Below are 10,989 nucleotides of genomic sequence, written 5' to 3'. Positions count from 1 at the left end.
TTTTCGCTTCTCCAGCATCGCGTGTGCTTGGGCTGTAGGCCTGGGAGCCTGAGCTGGAGGCCAGCCCCTCCCTCGGAGAGGGACCCAGCAGGACGGGGACGGGGCACGAGTCCCCATCTGTGAACGGACAGGACTCATCCACCTGAGTGGCCTCGTCCAAGTTGAGCAACCCCCGGCCCATCGAAGACTGGCTAAAGCATCAGCCGTAAATGGGGACAAACGTGGGGCCAGCAGCTTCTGTTCGAGGTCTCGGCATCAGCGAACCGCGGCAGCTTTGGAGAAGGGTTGTGAGTGGCGGCTCTGGAGGCAGCAGTGGTGCGCTTTGGGGTGGGTGGGGGTTCTGCTGGATTCAGGTGGAGGTGAGCATCAACCGTTCCCACAGCCCTGCGTGTACCCCCAATGCTCCTGGCCCACGAATCACCATGGGCACCACGGCCCCACCACGCCAGGCTTGGCCCTGTCAGCGGCCAGCATCCCGAGGGCCTGGGTCCGAGTGTCCTCACCAAGGAGGCTTTTGGCATCGCTGTGCCGGCTCCCGTGGGCCTTCTCCTGGGCCGAGGCTAGGTCTCCTCCTCCCCCTTTGCCCTGACATTAAACTGATGGCCAGGCTGGGCGCAGTGGCTCACACCTGTAATCTCTCAGCACTGTGGGAGGCCAAGGCGGGAGGATCACTTGAGGTCAGGAGTTCAAGACCAGCCTGGCCAACATGGCGAAACCCCATCTCTACTAAAAACTACAAAAACAAATCAGCCAGGCGTGGTGGCGCACACCTATAATCCCAGCTACTGGGGGGACTGAGGCAGGAGAATCGCTTGAACCTGAGGGGCAGAGGTTGCAGTGAGCTGAGATCATGCCACTGCACTCCAGTCTGGGCGACAGAGTGAGACTCCATCTTAAAAATATAAAAATAAAGTGGTGGTCAGAGGAGCCCCGAATAGACCAGCTGTGGAGAGGCCTGGGTGGGGTGGCTGTAGATCCATGTTCCCCAGCCCCTGGCACAGGTGCCTCTGACTGGAGGAGGCCCCACCTATGGCCCGGGAGCTGCTCTGGGTGTTGATAAAGAAAGGGGCGGCGCTCCTGGGCCCTGGGAATGAGCGGGCGTGAGGCCAGCCGAGGCGTGATGACCCCTGGGTGCTGGGGACTTGGGGGCCGCACCTCAGTTTGCCCAGGGCCCCTCCTGCACCACGGGCTGTCTCAGGGCTACTGGGGCCACGGGCCACATGCGGAGGATGGCATGGGATAGGCTCCCTGGGTCCGCAGCTTCTGCCCGTGTATGAGGAGCCCTCCTTGGTCAGGGCTGCAGGCTCTGGGCAGATGGGACGGGCACCCCCAGGCCCCCGCGCCCTCCCGTGGCCTCCTACGTGGGACACGGGAACGAGGCACGATTCTGAAGGACTCTATGGATCTGGGAGGATGAGGCCCACCTCCGGTTCGTGGACAAAGCTGCCCTCGCTGGGCCGGCTGCTTCACAGACGCTCTCCAGGTCAGGCTGGTGGGCCCCATCCTGGGTGGGAAGTTGCCTGAGCCTGGGCCACCCTTGAGCTTCTCCCAGTCTTGATTTTCCAGAGGGTCCGTGGCTGTGGTCACGGTCGGGGCAGGTGGAAAACCCTGCATGGAAACCTGATCCTGTCACCTTGGAGTAAATGACGATGTCGCCGGCTTCTCGCCACATCTAAAGGATAAACGCATTTGAAGAAAGCGGGTGTTGGGTTCGTTATGGGTTAAACTGCTTTTGAAGTAAGTAATTATTAGTTTGATTTTCATTCTTGGCTACGTTTATTATTCATGATAATCACAGAGGTACTTGGACAAAGAAATATATTTGGGCCAAAGCAAGAATTTCCTTTTTTTCACAGGCAGGAGTCTAGCTGTGTGTCACCAGGCTGGGTGTAGTGGCAGCGATCTGGGCTCACTGAAAGCTCAAGCCTCGAGGAGTTAAAGCCATTCTCCTGCCTCAGCCTCCCGAGTAGCTGGGACTCCTGAGTAGCTGCGACCGCCACCTCGCCTGGCTAGTTTTTTTGTATTTTGAGTAGAGACGAGGTTTCACTGTGTTAGCCAGGATGAAGAATTTCCTTCTTCTAAAGTGGGAACATATGGCTCACGCTGGTAATCCCAGCACTTTGGGAGGCCGAGGCAGGAGGGTCACTTGAGCCCAGGAGCTGGAGACCCATCTGGGCAACATCGTGAGATGCTGTCTGTACAAGAAATTTTTTAAAAATGTAGCTGGGCGTGGCAGCCTGGTCCTGTGGTCCCCGCTACTCAGAGCTGAGGCAGGAGGACTGATTGAGCCCAGGAGGTCGAGGCTGCAGTAAGCCATGATGGCTCCACTGCACTCCAGCCTGGGAGACAGAGCAAGACCCTGTCTAAAAAAAATTTTTTATCATTGAAGTCTGGGTATGTTTTAAAAATAAAAAAGTGGGAAAATACTGAGCACAGCAGTGAATCCGCACACCCTGGGCTTTGCTTGTGAACCTGATGAAAGCCTCGGGTGTGGCCGGCCTGAGGCTCTTCCAGGAGCCATGCGGGGCGGTTGATTCCGCTAGAAGGTTCCGGGGTGATTGGTTCCGCTAGAAGGTTCCAGGGAGGAACTGGAGTCTCTGGCGTGTCCTCTGATGAGTGATCTGTTTTTAAGTAAAAGTGTTTCATTACAATCAAAGATGATTATTCCTTTTAAAATAAAGAATCTGAGGAGGGCGAGTCCTGCTGTCAGGAAGGGAGCATCAGGAGACGTTTCCTGCTTCCATCCGTGCTCCCAGCCTGGCAGTGGCCCTGTCCCTGCTACCTGCGTAGACAGGGGACAGGGTCTCCAAGACGCGGCAGCCACCAGAGCCAGGCCCGAGCGCACAGCCGTGCATTGCGAACGCAAAGCCAAAACACGAGGTCCCCGCGTGTCTGAGTCTGGGGAGTATGGAGGGCCCTCAGGCTGGGTTTCTTGAGTTGTGTGAAAAGCTCCATGTACCTGCCCCGAGTTCTCACGAAGGGAAGGAAGCCACGAAAGCAGAGGCCACGACGGTGAAGTGAGTGGGGAGGGCTCCGGGGAGGGCCTTGGTGCTGTGTGGGTGTGTGACCCGGCCAATGAGGCCACAGGGTGAGCAAGCAAAGCCATTTCTACATATAGGAGACTCGCTTTCAAAGGAAAGGAAACGGGCGTGGCCCTCCCATCACTGGCCCCGTCCCGGAAGACTGGTCACCATGGCCAGCCTGGAGCTGCCTCTGCATGGTGTGTGGGTCGCTGCCAGGATCCCACATGGCAGCCACCACTCACCCCTCCATGGTCACAGCCCTGGTGTGGAGGGTGGTGGCCTCCGCTCCCTCCACCTTCTTTCCTGATGGGGACTCCGGCCCAGCGGAGCTCATCACCGAGATGGGAGCCAAGGGCCTGAGACACCAGCGGTGTGTGCCACGCCCACTCACCACTCGTCTCCCAGGGCAGCGCTTGTGGCTGGACAGCCCTGGGCTGGGGAGCTGGGGGACCGGCGGCCGGAGGGTAGCCCCGTGAGCTCAGGGGTGGCCCACGCATCAGGAAGGCTCCGTCCACACTGGACGCTGTCCCTGACCTGCTGCACGTCACTCTCTTTGTCACACTGTGGCACTGCTCAGTACTGCTCCTTGCCCTGTGACCTGGGGGTGCCCAAGCATCGCCCCTCACCTGGCCAGCCCATGCATCTTCTGTCCCTCTCTGTCCGTTTCTGTCCAGTCTCTGTCCCCCTCTGTCCCCCTCTGTCCCCTCTGTCTTGTCTCTGTCCAGTCTGTCCCCTCTGTCTTGTCTCTGTCCCCTCTGTCCATCTCTGTCCAGTCTCTGTCCCCTCTGTCTTGTCTCTGTCCCCTCTGTCTAGTCTCTGTCCCCTCTGTCCATCTCTGTCCAGTCTCTGTCCCCTCTGTCTAGTCTCTGTCCCCTCTGTCCCCTCTCTGGCTGCTGTTTCTATCCAGTCTCTGTCCTCACAGTCACAGAGCCTCCTGGCCCCCAAGGCAGGTGGGTGAGGGACGAGACTAGGCCAGCTGGGAGCAATGAGAGTTATTTCCATTTATTCCATTTACACATCACTTCCAAATAATGTGCGGAGCATCAACAAAGCACGAGGCAGGAAGAGGATGAAACAGCAACAGCAGATGAGGATGGGCTGAGGAGGAGGCCCCTGTGCCAGCAGCAATGAAGATGGATCCCGAGGCTCCCTGTGTGAGGGAAGAGGGCCTGGGGTCCCCTGCAAATCAGTCCATCTCCGTGTCTTTCCTGGGGACACCCAACACACACTGGAAATATCTGGGTTCACTTCGCATGGCCACACTTTTCTTCCCAGGAAGGGGCCCCATGGCTCCTGCCTAGCATCCCGGGAGGCGGCCACACCCCGCCGAGACGCACTGGGCCTCTTCTCCGTGTGTCTCTGTCCTTCCTGTCTGCTCCCAGCCCCAGTGCAGGGGGGGGATCAGGTCCTGGCCGGCTTAGGGCAATGCCAGGCAGCAGCCGCACCCTCATGGACCCCAGGCTCCCAGCAGCCCCTCCGGCAGCCCACCCTCGGGGGCTTGCCCCACCCCGCCTGCCAGCATGCTGTGCCTAGAGGGCAGGGGAGGGTCTGTGGTTGGAGACCAGAGCAGGTGCTCGGCCCGACTGAGGCCTTGCCTGGGCTTTCCTTCCCCCATAGCCCCTTGTGAGGCCAGGCCGGGCTCACTCTCCCCACATGTCCCTCGGCCCTGGGACCCCACACCCAGGCCCTCCTGCTAGCCAGTCCTGTCCTGTGTCTTCATTTCGGCTGGTGTGTGCAGCCACCTCCCTGCACTGGGCCCTCCCTGGGTGGCCACGCTGTGTTTAGGGCTCTGGAGCATGCGGCCCTCAGAGGGGAGCCCAGACCCCTCAGCCCCGGTCAGAACTTGCTGGCATCCCCACCTCGCTGTCCGTCCAGCCCATTCCTGTGCTCATGCCCACTGGCCCTGGAGTCCTGCCCATAGTGAGGTGGGTATACTGGCTCCCGCCTCTCGTTGGGCCTCTCCCTCCACCCCTGAATCCACACCCCCCAGGACTGCCTCTTAGCGGCGTCCCAGGGAGAAGGCTCCTGGTCCCCAGCTGCCCGGCCTGGCATGCAGATGGCTGCACACTAGAGGCCAGGACAAGGCGGAGGGAGGACCGGGGAGAAGAGCCTGGGGATGGAGACAGCTCCTCCCCATCAGGCTCTAGCCCCAGCCCCGGTCTGGCTCCCAGCCCCTAGGAGGAATTTTGGCTCCCGTGGCCAGGTCTGGCTGAAGTACAGGGGGGCGGCACCTCCGGTTTCCCGCCGACTCCTATTTCTGGGGTGAGACACAGCTCTGTGTTTTTAATCATGCTGTGGGGTGTTGGAGGCCACCTGGACAGACAGAGCCTAGCCCGACGTCCTCTGAGGACCCGTCAGTCCCAGGCACCTGCATGTGTCCACTCCTGGGATTCTCAGCACTGGGTCCTAGGCACGGCCTGGGTGGTCCCTCGAGCCGAGGTCCCTTAGCTGTGAAATAGGAGAGGTCTCCGTTGGAGAGCAGCCCAGTGGTGGGCTCTGCCAAGGGGGCTGCCGTCGGGGCCATGAAATACACAACAGCCCAGCCCAGGCCGCATGGCCTGTGGGTTACTGTGGGCTTCAGGGAAGCGGGGGTGGGGGGCTTGCCGGGAGGTCCCCTTGGGCTGGCTGGAGGTGACAGGAAGATCCCACGCCTAGCTGGCAGTGGGATCTGCAGGGGCCCCATGCGGGGAGGGCACAGAGGAGCTGGGGCTTGGACCTTAGTCTCCAGGCTGCAGACCGCTGAGGCTGTGTCCTGCTGTGACCTCACTCACCCCCCCGGCCCTCCCAGCCTGGATCTCCTTGGCTGCAGGCGGGCAACAGTGACAGGACAGAGGTACCCAGCCTTGGGCCAGTGCCAGCCTGTGCACCTGTCCCGGTGGCTTGGGGCACACGATGCCTCTGGGGCCTGGGTCAGTCCCAGGAGAACTGGCCTCCCCTGACCCCTGCATGGGGCTGGGCACTCGGCCTGGGAAAAGCCGGAGTCTGGAACAGCCTGGCTGTTGGCCTTGGCAGCCTCGTTTCCGGCTGGGACTGTCATCTGTCTGGAATTCAAATGGAAAAACCTGCCCTTGTGAGTGATGAGGGAAGGTGCCAGACAGCACAGGTTGCCCCGAGTGCTTTCCTAGGGTCAGAAAGGGGCCTGTGTGCCCCGGCACCTCCCGGGGCTGACCCTCCAGGTGGTCAGGAGTGCACCTGTGACGCTGCGCAGGTTCGGGCAGGCAGAGCGCAAGTCTTTGCCAAGCAGCTCCAGCCGTCCTCCCTGGCCAGGGCCGCCTCACCCCACCAGCGCAGTCACTGCTGCCACCCACAGCGGCAGGCCTCCTTGAGGTCCATTCCATGGGGACGGACTCCCAAAGCAGAGAGCACCCAGGCGGGTGAACAGCAGAGCCTGCTGGTTGCAGGTGCCACCCACTTCCTGAAGCACACTGTTCCTGGAATGCCTGGGAGTTCAGCAGCCCTAAATCGCAGGTACTTCTCTGTTGAGGAATAACTCACGTGAAGTGCGACTTGGGGCCTTGAGATCCCTGTGTCCACGCGCCGGTGCACCCCACCCTCCCCGCCGTGGACCCCAGAAGACCACGTCCTCCATGCTCACTAGTGGGAAGGTGGGAGGGGGGGACCTGGGGGTGTCTGAAAAAGCCCCTTTGGACTTGAGGCCAGTTTGGGGGACGTGGCGTCCACCCCCACTGCCCTGCAGCAGCTCTGGTCAGGGAGCGGCAATTGGAAACCAAACCCCAGCCACGCCAGAGCAGCCTGAGACAGAACAGACGTGGGGCAGACTGTGAGGGCACCTGGCAAACCAATCAGCCACCGCCAGGCATCCACCCCCAGCGGGGGACACAGTTCATTCATGTGTTCCTTCACCCCCCAGGCATGGGCCGTCCGCTGCCTTGTTCTCGGGGCCGAGGCCTGCCCAGGACACCTTCTCCTTCGCCATTTTTGCTCTGGGCTGAAGCAGCTGGGGGTGTGGGTTGGGGGATATGCCAGTGCTGGAACCCAGCCCCTCTCCTGATGCAGGCGGGGGCCCCATCCCGGCTGCTCCGCTGCCCAGGGCCTTCCAGGGGAGCTGCACACCCCACACAGCAAAGGCCTCTCCAGCATAGGCCTTACTATTTACCACGTAGCCCAAACCCAAATTTACAAAACCTTCGATCCCAGCACAGTTGGTGTCTCACAAAGGGATTTTCGGCAGACTTTTCATGAAAAGAAATTCCTGGCTGGGCGCGGTGGCTCAAGCCTGTAATCCCAGCACTTTGGGAGGCCGAGACGGGCGGATCACCAGGTCAGGAGATCGAGACCATCTTGGCTAACACGGTGAAACCCCATCTCTACTAAAAAAAATACAAAAAATTAGCCGGGCACGGTGGCGGCGCCTGTAGTCCCAGCTCCTCGGGAGGCTGAGGCAGGAGAATGGTGGGAACCCGGGGGGTGGAGCTTGCAGTGAGCAGAGATGGCGCCGCTCACTCCAGCCTGGGCCACCGGGTGAACCCCCCCCAAAAAAAAAAAAAAAAAAAAAAAAAAAAAGAAAAGAAATTCCTTCCCCAAGTGCACCTAACAGCCAGTAAATTCCAGGTGCTTGCGGCAGACAATGGGAGGGCCCGTCCCTTGCTGGGGAGCGTCCACGGCACAGCTGAAGCTGCTTTGCGGAACAGGGAGACGGCGAGACAGTTTCCACCTGCTCGGCGATTCCGCCCCTGGGTTCTACCCAGGACAAACGAAAGCAGAGGCTGAGGTAGCAGCGTTCACAGCAACTTCCTTAGCAACTGCCCACCGAGGGCTGGGCCCAAACAGCCGCCCCTCGGCAGCGGCAGCAAAATCCCTCAGCCAGGCCCCAGTAGCAGAAGGGAGGGATCTGTGCTGCGAAGGGAGGGAGTCCGGACATGCAAAGACTGCAGGCTCCCATTTGTAAGGAGTTCTGGAACCAGCAACACCTGCCAACGGCCTGCAGCAGGGACACAGCCTCGCAGGGAGGGGCCAGGGGGCCTTGCGGGGGAGGGGGGGGCATTGTGGGGAGGGTCCAGGGGAGCCTGGCAGTGGTCGGGGCCGTGGGCAGCAGAGCTGTGGTGCTGGGGGCAGCCGGCCGTGGACACTTCACCTGGGACCTGTCAGAGCCGGGGATCTTACTTTTGCTTTCAGGGCAGAAGGACTTTTGCTGAAACCCCCCGGAGCGCTCGATTCCTTTTGTGGGTTGTGCCGTGCACTCCACGGTCGCTGCCCCCGAACGGCCCCTGATGCTAGGTCCCTCCTACCTGAGCAGACTCTGGCTCCAGCCCCGGACACAGCTGGGGTGGCCACGGGGACTCCTGAGGAGAGGGGCTGTCCACACAGCCTGGTGGCTTGGAGCCCCGGGACCCCCACGCTTGGGCTCAGGGTGGGACTGGATGAGGTCTGAGTAAGGGAGTTGGGTGCCAGGAAAGGGCAGGGCCTGGGGAGGGAGGGGAGGAGGGGACAGGAGGAGAAGGGCCTCCAGGGGTGGTGCAGAGGGCAGGGGCATGTGTAGATGGACACGCAGGCCTAGGCCCAGCTCTGACCTCCCCAGCTGCCAGACTCTTGCATGCTACATCCTCGTCCTCCTCCAAGGCAGGCACCCAGCAGCCCCGTGTGCAGGGGACGCACAGCACTCACCGCCCCAGGCCTGGCTATGTTTGAGGCAACCATGAAGGCCTCAGACATTCAAACTTTTTAATAGACCGGGAGTGGTGGCTCACGCCTGGAATCTCAGCACTTTGGGAGGCTGAGGTGGGGGGATCACTTGAGCCCAGGAGTTTGAGACCAGCCTGGGCAACATAGGGAGACCCTGTCTCTACAAAAAAATACAAAAATTAGCTGGGTGTGGTGGCATGCCTGTAATCCCAGCTACTTAGGAGGCTGAGGTGGGAGGATCACCTGAACCCAGGAGGTGGAGGCTGCAGTGAGCCCAGATCACACCACTGCACTCTAGCCTGGGCAACAGAGCAAGACCCCATCTTTAAAAAATTTAGTAACCATCCTGATTTTAAAGCTGTGTATACCTTTTGGGAGAAATCTGGAAACGACTCAAAAGTATAAAAAGTAAAAAAACAAAAAACAAAAAAAACTACCTAAAATTTCCTACCAAGGGCTAACGCTGTTGCTTTTTTCTTTCTTTTCTTTTTCTTTTTTTTTTGAGATGGAGTCTCGCTCTGTCTCGCAGGCTGGAGTGCAGTGATGTGATCTCAGCTCACTGCAACCTCTGCCTTCTGGGTTCAAGTGATTCTCCTGCCTCAGCCTCCCGAGTAGCTGGGATTACAGGCATGTGCCACCACACCTGGCCAATTTTTGTATTTTTAGTAGAGATGGGGTTTCACCATGTTGTCTAGGCTGGTCTTGAACTCCTGACCTCATGATCCACCCGCCTTGGCCTCCCAACGTGCTGAGATTACAGGCGTGAGCCACCGTGACCGGCCCACTGTTGCTATTTTAAAGTGTCCCTGTCAAGCTTTGATGCATACATGCACACACATGCGCCCACACATGCCTACACAGCCATGTGTGCATACAACACAGGGTCACAGTCACAGCCACACGTCTACACAGCCATGTGCACACACGACACAGGGTCACAGTCTCACACGCCACACTCGAAACGCCACACTTTCACCACATATCCACACACACATTCTTGTTTGTTTCAAACGAAACGTGGATTAAGTCACTCGGTTTCATTTTCCAGCTTCCGTCATTGGCCGTCATGCCTTGGATCTGTCCCGTTAAGGACACTCCGGAACGGAGATTTGCTATTCTCTGAAGATACACAAAATCCTCCACTGCTCACGTCATAATCTATTTACCAGCTGTGGAAAATTCCACGGTGCCTGTGGTTTTCAAAGTGATGCTGAAGCGAGCACCTTTGTGCACACATCTTGATCCACGTCTGATTTTTAAATTTCAGATAAAATCCTGGAAGTGAAATGGCTGGAGAGAGAGTTACGGCAGAGCCAGGGTGTTCCGTCCAGCACGGTTTCCGCTTTGGTGTTGAGTCGTCCTTTCTGCATCGGAATTCTGACTCCCGAAGTTACATTTCTCTCTATGTCTCTGACAGTTCTAGGTGCCAGGTCATACTTTCAATAATCATTCAATAACCTTTCTGCTTCTCTTTTTTTTTCAAGACGGAGTCTCTCTCTGTTGCCCAGGCTGCAGTGCAGTGGTGTGATCTCGGCTTACTGCAACCTCTGCCTCCCCGGTTCAAGCGATTATCTTCCCTCAGCCTCCCGAGTAGCTGAGATTACAGGCGCCCACCACCACGCCCGGCTAATTTTTGTATTTTGGTAGAGACAGGGTTTCACCATGTTGGCCAGGCTGGTCTCGAACTCCTGACCTCAGGGGATCCACCCGCGAGGCCTCCCAAAATGCTGGGATTACAGGCGTGAGCCACCGCGCCCGGCCCCTGCTTCTCAGTTTAGAATATATTCACTGCTACTTCCTCTTCACTCGTTGTGACTTTATACCTGGCATTTACATATAAAATTCCATCTGGGTTTGAGGGTGCTGTCCTCAGTACCCTTTCCCCGGGACAGAACTCCACCTGGGCTGCACCCCCTGCCGGAGGGTTCCTGGCAGAGCCTTTTGGTGCCTAGGAAATGTGCCAAAGAGAGAACGCAGAGCGAGAGCGCAAAGCAGCTGCCAGGCCTGACGGGCTCCGGGGACCCTGAAACAATGGAGGCTTGGCAGGGCAGGGCTGTGGGTGAAGGTGCAGGTGGGAGTCTGCGGTGGTGTGAGTGTGAGTGGGTGTGAGTCTGTGGTGTGTGAGTGGGTGTGAGTCTGTGGTGGTGTGAGTGTGACTGTGAGTCTGCAGTGGTGTGAGTGTGACTGAGTCTGTGGTGGTGTGTGTGACGGTGTGAGTCTGCAGTGGTGTGAGTGTGGGTGGGAGCCTGCGGTGGTGTGTGAGTGGGTGTGAGTCTGCAGTGGTGTGTGAGTGGGTGAGCCTGCAGTGGTGTGTGGGTGTGAG

At 58.9% G+C, this 10,989-nt stretch overlaps 1 long non-coding RNA gene across 1 annotated transcript; it reads left to right on the top strand.

Moving 5' to 3' along the window:
* The first annotated feature begins 7,554 nt into the window (after nucleotides 1-7,554).
* LOC116270994 lies at nucleotides 7,555-10,127 on the top strand. Its single transcript, XR_004179300.1, has 2 exons — nucleotides 7,555-7,755; nucleotides 9,934-10,127. It is a non-coding gene; the product is annotated as an uncharacterized LOC116270994 (long non-coding RNA).
* Nucleotides 10,128-10,989: the final 862 nt, after the last annotated feature.

This window comes from Papio anubis, chromosome 17 (genome assembly GCF_008728515.1).
Source record: "Papio anubis isolate 15944 chromosome 17, Panubis1.0, whole genome shotgun sequence".
Classification (NCBI taxonomy): Eukaryota; Metazoa; Chordata; class Mammalia; order Primates; family Cercopithecidae; genus Papio; species Papio anubis.
The sequence above is the reverse complement of the archived record's forward strand: the minus strand, read 5'-3'. Positions and strand labels throughout refer to the sequence as shown.